The sequence below is a fragment of the Hippichthys cyanospilos genome, chromosome 1 (genome assembly GCF_059441005.1).
Source record: "Hippichthys cyanospilos isolate Australia breed blue-spotted pipefish chromosome 1, RoL_Hcya_1.0, whole genome shotgun sequence".
NCBI lineage: Eukaryota > Metazoa > Chordata > Actinopteri > Syngnathiformes > Syngnathidae > Hippichthys > Hippichthys cyanospilos.
The window spans coordinates 55,696-66,918 of NC_142369.1; the positions used below are offsets into that span (position 1 = coordinate 55,696).

General features: G+C 44.4%; 1 long non-coding RNA gene across 1 annotated transcript; it reads left to right on the forward strand.

The window, feature by feature from the left end:
- Positions 1-1,766: 1,766 nt before the first annotated feature.
- LOC148428442 (uncharacterized) lies at positions 1,767-4,615 on the forward strand. The gene is made up of 2 exons (XR_015866082.1): positions 1,767-3,680; positions 4,055-4,615. It is a non-coding gene; the product is annotated as an uncharacterized LOC148428442 (long non-coding RNA).
- Positions 4,616-11,223: the final 6,608 nt, after the last annotated feature.

Consider the following 11,223-nt stretch of genomic DNA (forward strand, 5'->3'; position numbering starts at 1 on the left):
AACAACAACGAAAAGCAAAACCCCCCCCCCCCCCCCCCCCCCCTCGCTTGTTTCCTCTCCCTCTCTCTCTCTCTCTCTCTCTCTCTCTCTCTTTTCTCTTTTTTCTTTTCCTTTCTCTTCTGTCTTTCTCTTTTTTTCTTTTTCTTTTTCGTTTCTCTTCTCCGATCACTGACTCACGGTATCTTGACCTTACTTTCCACCTTCAGTCTGGACCCTGTCCCCGGATTATGGTCTTAAAACCATCCCGTAATCTCAATCTCCATTCTCCTAGTGGAGAAGGGATGAGAATTGGGAACATCAAGGAAGGTGAAATTTCAGGGGACGACCGCAATGACAAAAATTCCTGAACTGGATACCCAAAACCAGGGAAAGACAACTTGGAGAGATGATGAGAAATGGAGGAGGAGAAAACGGTAATCATCGGCAAAAGACAGATAACGACGCACACACGAGGCAACGGATGAAAGAGATGAAACAGCCACCGGAGGAACCAACATGGTCTGAAGGTCCCAAGACCGGATCTCGGACTAAATGGTGAAATCTAAAAGAAGACCGAGCCAAACAGACTCCGGGCACTCCCGTTTATTATGAAAAATGGGAGGAACCCCACGGTCAGGGAAAGACACAAAAGGCCGGACACGGGGCGACCCCCTGGCTTCAGGTGGGTTGTTATGGTGATTGGTGTGAGACTCCTATGATCCCCCGGTAGCGGAGAGTGCACATCGAGATTCGGGGAGACCCGGATCTCGCTCTAATCTTTACAAAAACCTAACCAGCCAGGTCCCAGCGGGCGGACATGGGGGTTCACCCTTACCATTCCCTGAGTGAAAAGCTGGTGTCAAAAAAGGCTCAGGAAGTAAAGGAACGCAAGGAAGATACATCACCGAATTCGAGGAAGTGGAGGATAAGGAGTACCTGGATGAAACCTTGAAAGAACAAGAGGAAGGAGAGAGGATCTCGGACAGGAGTGATGAATATCTCCAAAAAAATGGACTTCGAGAGCGGGACAGAAAACCTGAAGAAATGAGACAGTAAACGTGGGTAAGAGAAAACTAAAGAGAGAAAAAAGAAAAAAAGTGGAGAAACCATGTGGCTGCATCATCCTTTCGACACCGAGGGGTAAGTACCAATCCATCATAAGAGAATCTGACCTAAAAATTGAAAGGAATTATGAATACCATCCAAAAAGGCAAATATTCAACACCATCTCGAAAAGAAAAGGATATTAAGAGTCATTAAAAAATGAAAGGAATGGAGACCCGGGTAAGTAATGAATCCTTTTGATCTTTCTACAAAAATTCCTTTTCTTCTCTCTTCTCTTCTTTCTGCTCCCCCTCTAACCACTACCGAACAAACCCCCATCCATTTTGGAAAGAATGTTTTGTTTCTACTGTTCTTAGCACGATGTGTATATGAATGTTTACTTGCAAGTTGTTTTAGTCCTGGGTGAATAGCAAGTAAAAGAAAAAAAGAAAAAAAGACAAAATAATGTAAAATGAGATCTTATATAGAGGTTTTTATTGAACGGAACACATTTACGTATATCCACGGTTTTACGGACACAAAAACAGATATGGGGGGCGTATAGATAATTGAGGGAGACGATACGCAAAATGAGAACATCATAGATAAGATTTCGGAAATAAAACGGGACATAATAAATGACGTAGTTGACATGGGGACGTTCGTACAAAATAACACAAAAAAAGACTTAAAACTATAATGTAAATAACGACACGCTACACATTAGAATAATACTTGGTTAATGACGTGGACACGGCTCACATAGACGTATCAGATTGACAACTTACGCAAATTACATAACGAACGGGAGTGATGGGATGAAACAAGGCATTTCGGACCCCCGACAAAAATTGGAGATTAACAAAATAAAGAAAGATATTTAAATGTATCGAAAGAAGAGAAAATAAATAAAAAATAAATAAATAATGTATAATAAATAATAAGGACTAATAAAAATAAAAAATAAAAAAATAAAAAGTAAGATATAATATCCTTTGACGATTCAACGATGGAGTTGCGTTCGTGCAAAACGCAGCAACTGACTCCTGAGATTATAAAGTTACGATTGGAAAGGGATCAAAAGATCAACAAAATAGCAAAAGCAACAAAAACGAAAAATCCGGATCACAACTGTTGGAGTGAGACAACTTGTTATATAAAGGAACAATAAAATCGGGGAACTTTCTACCCGTAACATGTTTCACGATAAACGCGTACGTAAATGACGTTGGTGATACCCACGAATAAAACGGGTGCCCGTAATCAACAATAACACCACACGGACTCCACGATGGAGTTCTGACCGATTAACAGGTTTATATACGAAGTATATATATATATATATATATATATATATATATATATATATATATATATATGTAGATAAAAAAATGGTATGAAAAGTCCTTCACAATTTACGGCTCGGGTGAATATAATAAATAAGACTGAGAGACTGCGTTAGAACGTTGAAACAGATAGTGAATAGCTACTTACGTAAGCGGAGGTTAGAACGTAGGATTGTAAACAAAGGGGCGTGACAAAATTGGAACGTAAGGAGACCTGAATTCGAACAATGAAAAATCGTCCTTAATAAGAAATAACAATGGGGGAATTGCGCTTGAGTAGGCGAAAGGACGACATATTTTGTGACAATAGACGAAATGACGGAGGATTTGACAAAATGGACCGGAGTAAATGGTTGATAACCTAGAGTTTATGGTTGCCTGGGGAAACGACCCGGAAGCGTAAAAGAATAGGGGGACTGATCGTTTCCGGTTTGTAATCGTAGTCATGACAACAACGAAACAACACGAAGGATTGCGTATGCGGAGTTCAATACTACGACAAAAGTTTTTTACGGGGAACGACAGCAAAAAGGGAAGCAGGTTTTAGGATTATATGCTTAAAGAACAACTAACTGGAAGGAACGGGGGTTTCATACCCGAAAGCGTGAATGAGTAGATACGCCTGAAACAAATTAAGTGCAATAACGTCTATATTGAATAAAATCTCATGAATAAACAATTTACAAACACCGACGGATTATGTTTGACTTTTGGAAATAACGATCAAACCCTAACAATAATAAATAATAAATAACTGCAGAGATGAGGGCTAATGGTGTCCGACGGACTAGTAACTAGAATTCGAACAAACATTGGTTGCCAGGGGCAACAACTTGGAGACGGAAGCGTTTTGAAACACCGGATATGACGCGAACGCAACACCGCTAACACTGACAAAAAGCCTATGAATAAATAATTCACTAAGATTGATTATCACACGGATTTTTGAAACCGCGTCAAAATAACTAACATTAGTTATCCACTCCGAATAGGATTGGCGAGACGGGATTTGACGAGGGATTGCCGAGGGTTAAACAAAAACGGGTTACCAGGGGCGACGACCCGGAGGCGGAAATGCTAGGGAGTCTTTCCGCTTCCGGAGTAGGACGCTATACTTCTCGACGAGACTGGTTTGTTATTAAATTGTACCTACGCAACCGAACCGTCACGATACGAGCCGATGCTAACATGCTAACAACGACGGCGCTGGCTACACGCGGGCACACGGTAATGGAGTTAATTAACACATATACTTTGAAATGAAAGAGACAAAAATCGAAGTTGTGAAGAACCGGATACCGCGGAGAGGAGGTAAGATAAGAATGTACGATTACACAATTAGTTGGCCGTAATGGACTCACGGTTTAGAGAACACTGTTTATATGACGTTGTACGAAATTTGATACGGAGAGAAAAAAACTGGTAGTCCCAAAATGGGATTCTAATAATGTATGGGATGAATAGCCTGTTACCTGACTATTGATAGAACCAATATAAAAGGAATGGGCAACGAAGCACGAACGGACGTCTTGAGGTCGCTTCGTTTAACAAATTGGAGCTAACCGGAGGAAAGCTTGAAAAGCTACCAGGCTAACCGGGCTAAAGGATGTTATGTGTTGCAAAAGTTTTTGTTCGCGGAATAGGAAATAGGACCGACACCTGTACATTGTTTTCAATTGAAATAGTTGACGTGACATCACTGTAAGACGGGGGTGTGGACGCAGCAACGGCGACTCCACGGAGAAGAACTCCTTTGAACATCGGCTGGAGGATCCGTCGAGAGATCGTGGTGGAGGAAGAAAGAGCGACAACGTCGACAGCGGGGAGAGAGGTCATAAATTAACGAGCGTACGGGTCTTGCCCCGGAAACCGGCGCGCGAACACGATCCCTCCCGTTAATTCACCGGGATCGACGCTACGGGCTTTCCTGCAAAGGCAGTCAGCTGGTGGGTCGGTTCGGTCGCCTGATGAAGGGCAGATCGCCCGAAACGTCGCGACGACGGGCCGGCCCAACCGCAAATTGACTGGTCATTGGCGCCACTGGCTGACTGCATGCACCTCGAGGGACCGCGGATCCGACCAACGGTGGAGTGAGCCTGTTGCCGGTACCCTTCCGTGATAACGCGCGACAGCGCGGCACGGAAGCTGAGGAGACTTTTTTTCTTTTGCAAGGATTAAAAATATAAAAAAATAAATAAAAAAATAAAAAAATATATATATAAAAAATAAATAAAAACAACGTCCAATTCGACTGGTGTTTTCCGCTGTCGTTCGCACTCGCCACTTCGCGACGCCACGCAGAACTAGGAAAAAAAACATTACACGACGCAAAAGGCTCGGGAGACTCGCACGGAGTGCACGTACCCGATCCGCAACACCTGGGGACGGACCAGAGGATGGAGAGGCACGAACTACCAATGAACGAATTAGAAATATCAACGAAGAGAGGTAAGTATTGGGGGCTCAACGAAAACCACTTGACATCAAACGGCAGACACAAACCGTAAAATAATATTGATGAACGACAAAACGTGACACATTAAAATCTGGAGAATACGACGGGCAAGTTCCTCCCTCACACTAAAGGGGTGAGTAAATAAATGTTATTATTATTGCGAATGTTTTCGGGACATTCGGATTGAAGTACTAACATGAAGACTAACAATTAAAAAATATCAATGACTAATGGATTGGTTTCAGGATTAAAGATGGTGAGACGGATACAAATGAAGGTAAAATAAACGCATTATAGACCCGAATGCCGGAATAGGTGAACATCGGAACAAAAATATCGGTGGTATTGTAGCGTGGGGGGGCGTTTTTGATAGTTACGCAGTTCGTAATTACATGTACGCACGTGTAACGAGCGAGCTCGGTACGACCAACCTGTCCGAATTATTTGAACTTGCAAACATAAGTGATTATTGTGCATCGTTTCCGGTTCGGGACGAAATAAGAAAAAGTGACGTGGAGTCATAAACGGGATATCGAGGTATGTTTATAAGACACACAGAGATGCATGTTAGCGACCTTGCGCAAATTCAAAATGCCGTACACAATAACACTTCTAACCGGGTAACTCGTTAAGATACAATATGCATTGTGAACGAACAACAAAAAAGAATACAAAAAATGCTTTTATAAAAATTTATAAATAGTGAAATAGAAAAAATGAAGAAAAGAGTTCTTATGTATAAAGTGAACCTACTCAACTTAACTCGGTCAATCCTGCACAATCACCGAAGTCCTTTGGTGTATCAGCGCGGGCTATTTACAGTGACATATACCGGATCAATAATAATATCGTCTGGGGATCTGAGTGTACACATTCCTTTATTAATATATTCTTTAATAATAATTTTTAATGAAAAAAGAAAACGGATTAAAATCAGGGGTACAGCGCTCTGGAGAGGTATTAGACACAGATATAACGTGGATTGGAACCATACAAAATGAAAAGGGACCTTTTGATGGATTTTGGATTGTTTGAAATGGAGGTATATGGTATATGCATGAACTCATGTATACAAAAATAAAGGTTAAAACATGATTTAAAAATAAAAATAAAACTAAAACGGTCGTCCGTCTACTAGCTGAAGATGGATTACAATTAACAAAATAGGTTGAAATGCAACTGGAGCGATCATAATGGGGTCATCTGCATTGGACGTATACTTGGGTACAATAGGCATTTATACATGAATATAATAGATTAGTATGTAGGAATGGGAGAGTTCGTGCATGTATATGTGTAGGATTATGGGGGGGCGTATATATATATATATGGGTGTGTGGGTGTGTGTGTATATATATAGGTTTATATATATATATATATATATATATATATATATATATATGTAGGTGAGTGTAGAGATATGTGTATGTGTATATATATATATATATATGTATATATGTAGATATGTTGACAGGAGGATAGGTGAATGTGGGTGTGTATGGGCGGGAGTGTATACGGATAGGTGTATATATGTATGGATATGCAGGAGTGTGAGAGAGGGTGGGTGTGTGAGTGGTTTTTAGATATAGGTGAGTGTGTGTGTATATATTGTGCGTGTATATGGGTAGGTAAGGAGTGTATGTTTTGGATGTGTGCGGGGGTGTGTAGAAAAAGGTATATGGATGGGTATGTATAATGATAGGTGTATATGGATATATGTGTGTATGTGTGGGTATATATGTGTATATATATATATGTATGCATGTGTAGGTATGTGTATGTATGTGTATATATATGTATATGTGGGTGTAGGTGTGTATGTATGTAGGTGTATGTATGTGTTTATATATGTATGTATATATGTGTAGGTGTGTATGTATATGTATATATATATATATATATATATATATATATATATATATATATATGTATATATATAGGTGTGTATGTGTATGTATATATATATATATATTTATATATATATATATGTGAATGGGTCTCATCTCTTCCCTTATAATTTACCCCTGGATTCTAATCTTCCCTATTCTTTTCCTACAACTCCAAATCACATCGACGGAAGCAGATCATCCTACCAAAAAAATGTTTAGACGGGGAAGAGAGGAACGACGTCGGGAGGAAGGCCGACCACAGGGAACCCGTGAAAACATGTGGAAACGTACTTCCCTGAAAGGGAAGGGTGCCTGGAAATGGATGGACCAAAGGGAACGTGGATACATGACAGAGGACGCACACGAACCTCGACCGAGAGAACAGACACGACGCTTCTATCCCGGATCACGGGATGCGGAGGACCATCGTCGGGAAATTCCACGGAGGAGTGTGACATGGCACCCGCAAATTGACGATGACTCACGTGGAAGAGAGATTACCCCACCACGCAGGCGGGAATGGAGAGAACCACCGCCAATCCGTGGCGAGCGACCACTCTCTTCACCACTATCATCCTACGGAACGGTCCGCGAACGACGCAGATCAGGGGACGGAGGATGGCATGGAGAAGGCGGCAAGACATACACACGACCCAGGATCCCGGACAGTTACCGTCGGAGATCACCTTCCCCACCGGAGTACGCCCGTCGTGAAGAAAGAGAGACCCGACAGGAGAAAAGGAAATTGGAGGAAGACCTCGCAAAGAGAGCGGGGACATCACAGGATCGACACAGGGAGAAACCACCCCAACCAAATCTAACGACCAGAGACAGACGCATGGCCCCTCAAAGAAATCGGGGCATTGAGACTCAGAGTGGGAAAAACTGGACCAAAGGACAAGAGCAGAAAAAAGCACGAGACAAGGGGAGAAGATGGGAGAGACGGGATGAAGGTCGAATACCAAAGAAAAGTGACATAAAAGAAAAGAACCGCGCAACTTCACCGGACTCTGACCAAGTGGACCAATCTTCGGGAGAGGATTTGGAACCCCACCCTCGCAAAAGACAGAGACAAGAGGAAACCTCAACACAACTGACGCGACGCAAAAGGAGACGAAGTCTACCAGGGGCCACTGAAGCTAACTCCGCGAACGCGGCGATGAAGGATGTTTCTACATTGAAACAAACAAAATGTATCTTTGAACTCATCAGAATGACACACCATGGACGCAAACTATCGGAACGGAAGGAAGGGGAGACAAAAGGATTTCTGAACAGAACGGAGGCACTTCTGATAAGAACAATTAGACCGGCAGACACTACTGCACTAACCAACCGATTATTACAAGAAAACGCCCGAGCATGGTCCAACAACGCAGCTCTAATTCTGCAACAACATTACCAAAATGGAGTCACCAACGCCCGCCGCAACCTACTGTCAATACTGGACAAAAATTGGGAAACCGCTTGGGACCGAGCGGCGTCATGGGCAAGGAGGAGTCTGAAAATATTGGAAAATGAAGATACTTTGACCGAAGTCAGAGATCTTGTCCAAACCTTGGCCTCAAGGTTGCTGAGACTAGGAAGAAAAACCGAAGAAAAGGACCGAATAACTGAAACGAAAAGTGAGACCGGCATGGAAGGGGAACCTCGACCAGAAAGGACCCCGATGCCGAAGGTTTTGGAAACCCGGACTTTAGGAACGGAACCCTCAGAACTGTTGGAGAGACCGATTCCCAAACCACGTAAATCCTTGATGAAGGATATGGAGAACGTTCAAGAAGAACGCCGACACCAGGACCCATCACGGAGCCCTTCGGGGACCGATGAAGTATCGACGATCGACCGACCTGCCGAACAACACGAGGACCCGATGGAAGGGCCCTCGACTTCAACAAGTGAAAGAGGCAGACCGATGAGGCGTTCACTCGACTCTGAATCAGCTGAGGAAGAATGGGAAAGACTTATGATGGATCTGGAGGAGGACTGTGACTTGATTGACCGGATAGACTGGGAAGAAGAGGCACGGAAGGGAGAAAATGAGGAACAGCCCTGGAACTCCCAAAACAGAGAGGAACCAAGACACCTTCGAGAGAAACCGATTGAACCACCACGGGACCAGACCCGAGAATCTCGAGAAATAAGTGAAAGTTCGGAAGAAGATAACACTGAGGTCGGAAATCCGTCGTTCGACAAAAAGAAGAACGAAACAGTCTTCATCCAGGGGGAACGAAAAGAGGATTCGGAAGAAAGGAGCCAAGATGATCTATGGAGTGGACATTGGAGTGACAACGAATTCCTGGAAATCTCCACCGCAAAACCGACATCCCCGTTGAACCGGGATGATGACGGGAGATCAAGTGAAACGTGTGAAGTCGTTTCAACCATGGCGATGGAGGAGGAGAGTGACGGGGCAGCCAGAACATCATTCCAACATCCGTCCTCTCAGGTGGCGAAGACTCGTCCACTCCGTATGGTGACGCGCCATCTACACAGCCTCAAGAAGATCCAGGAATGGAAACTGACCCTCCACAAACCGAGGATCATTTTGGGAGACTCCAACCTGGCCAGGTTCCCGGACTTTCAAACACCGGATTTACAAATAGATAGTTTTCCGGGTGCGAATTTTAGACACCTGGCCTCCATCCTGGAGAAATGTCCAACCTCGGAAGGCGTAAGAGTAGTGGTTCTAGCCGCTGGGATTAACAACAGGTCCCAATCGGCCCACCTCACAGCATTCAAACAATTGCAGCGTGCCCACAGAGTAGCGAGCAATAGGTTTCCATCTGCACGAGTTTGGGTCCCGTTGGTCAATTTCTCACCAAACCTCCCGTTGGAACAAAAGAACACACTGGAATTAATCAACAAATATATAATGTCGCACTGTTCTTATATACCGATGCTGCCAGTGGAGGATTTTGGAACCGGTTGGGACATGATCCACTGGACGCAGGAAACGGCAAAGCGCATGCTGCGACATTGGACAGCGTTCCTTGACCAACGCTCTCAACTGGACCGACCATCGCGGATGGACGCGGCGTCGACGTCAACACAAGGTGAGTGCTGTTGCAACACTACACATGTGGGGGGAAATCACAGGGGTGGGGGGAGGGAGATCACGTCGGGGGTGACGGGTGTTCACCTGACTCCCGGTTGTAAGGTCATGATGCTAACCAAAAAACCTGACAAAAGTATAACGACAATGACACAACAACGACGAGGGGAGACGACAGCTGGGACATCCAGATTCACACAGGGTCAACAACAAATCCAAAAGAGACATCCAGTTCAACCAGAAGCGACTGCACCCACAACATTGAAGAGGACCGGTGAGTTCGACGATGCTACGGGAGAGAGAGGCCGGAGATCCGGACCACTCGGTTCCGGGAACAAGGAAGGTGAGCGACTACTCCCGCAGGTTATGAGGAGATCGATCACAGCGGAGGATATCGGACCACAACGACTGGTGGAGTACGGACAACATCAACATCGAGCCTCCGAAACGATCCAGAGTGCAAGGATAGAGGATGGAATTCTAATCTTGGCGGATGACTTCACCTTGACAGGAGCACAAAAACAACTCTTGATGAAAGGCCTGACCTTTGTCCCATCACGAGGTAAGCACAGACACCGACGATCCCAATCGCTACTGGACTTACAAACATATCACCGAAGAGTGAAACTGGCAGCCAGATTCAGGTACGTACGATCGCGCCAACGGACACCCTTCACGACAGGGTCGGACTGGACCCCCGCACGGGGCAGTATACCACCCAGAGTGTGGGCGATGATCGAGGCGGACCAGGGGATTTGGAACGAGATGAACTGGTCGGTTAAAGACCGGTCCAATCTTTCGACGGATGAAATGGTAGCACTCAAACAACTGAAAAGGGACACCAGAATAATCGTTAAACCGGCTGACAAAGGGAGCGTGGTGGTAGTCATGGGGAGGGACAGATACGTGTGGGAAGCCCGCAGACAACTAAACAACCCCAAATACTACCGCAAATTAGAGGGCCCCATGTTCTGGGAAACAGTACCCATGGTGAAAGAGATTTTGGAAGGAATGAAGAATGGAGGGTATATTGATGGTAAGCAATTGAAATATCTCCGCGGGGATTCGGATCCCAGGCCCCGTCTCTTCTACTTACTTCCAAAGATACACAAGAAACCGGAGACATGGAGTAAACCTTTCCTGATTCCTCCGGGTCGTCCAATAGTGTCAGACTGTGGCAGTGAGACGTACAGAGTGGCGGAATACCTTGAGTTCCATCTCAACCCACTCTCTACGAGACACAGTAGCTACATAAAAGACACATACGATTTCCTGGAGAAGATCAGGGGTCTCCAAATCCCACAGAACTCACTCCTTTTCACCATCGATGTGGATAGCCTGTACACAAACATAGAGACAACAGCGGGCATCCATGCGGTAAGACAGTTCATGGCCAAATACCCTGACCCTGGTAGACCGGATGACGCATTGATCAAGCTACTTGAAATAAATCTG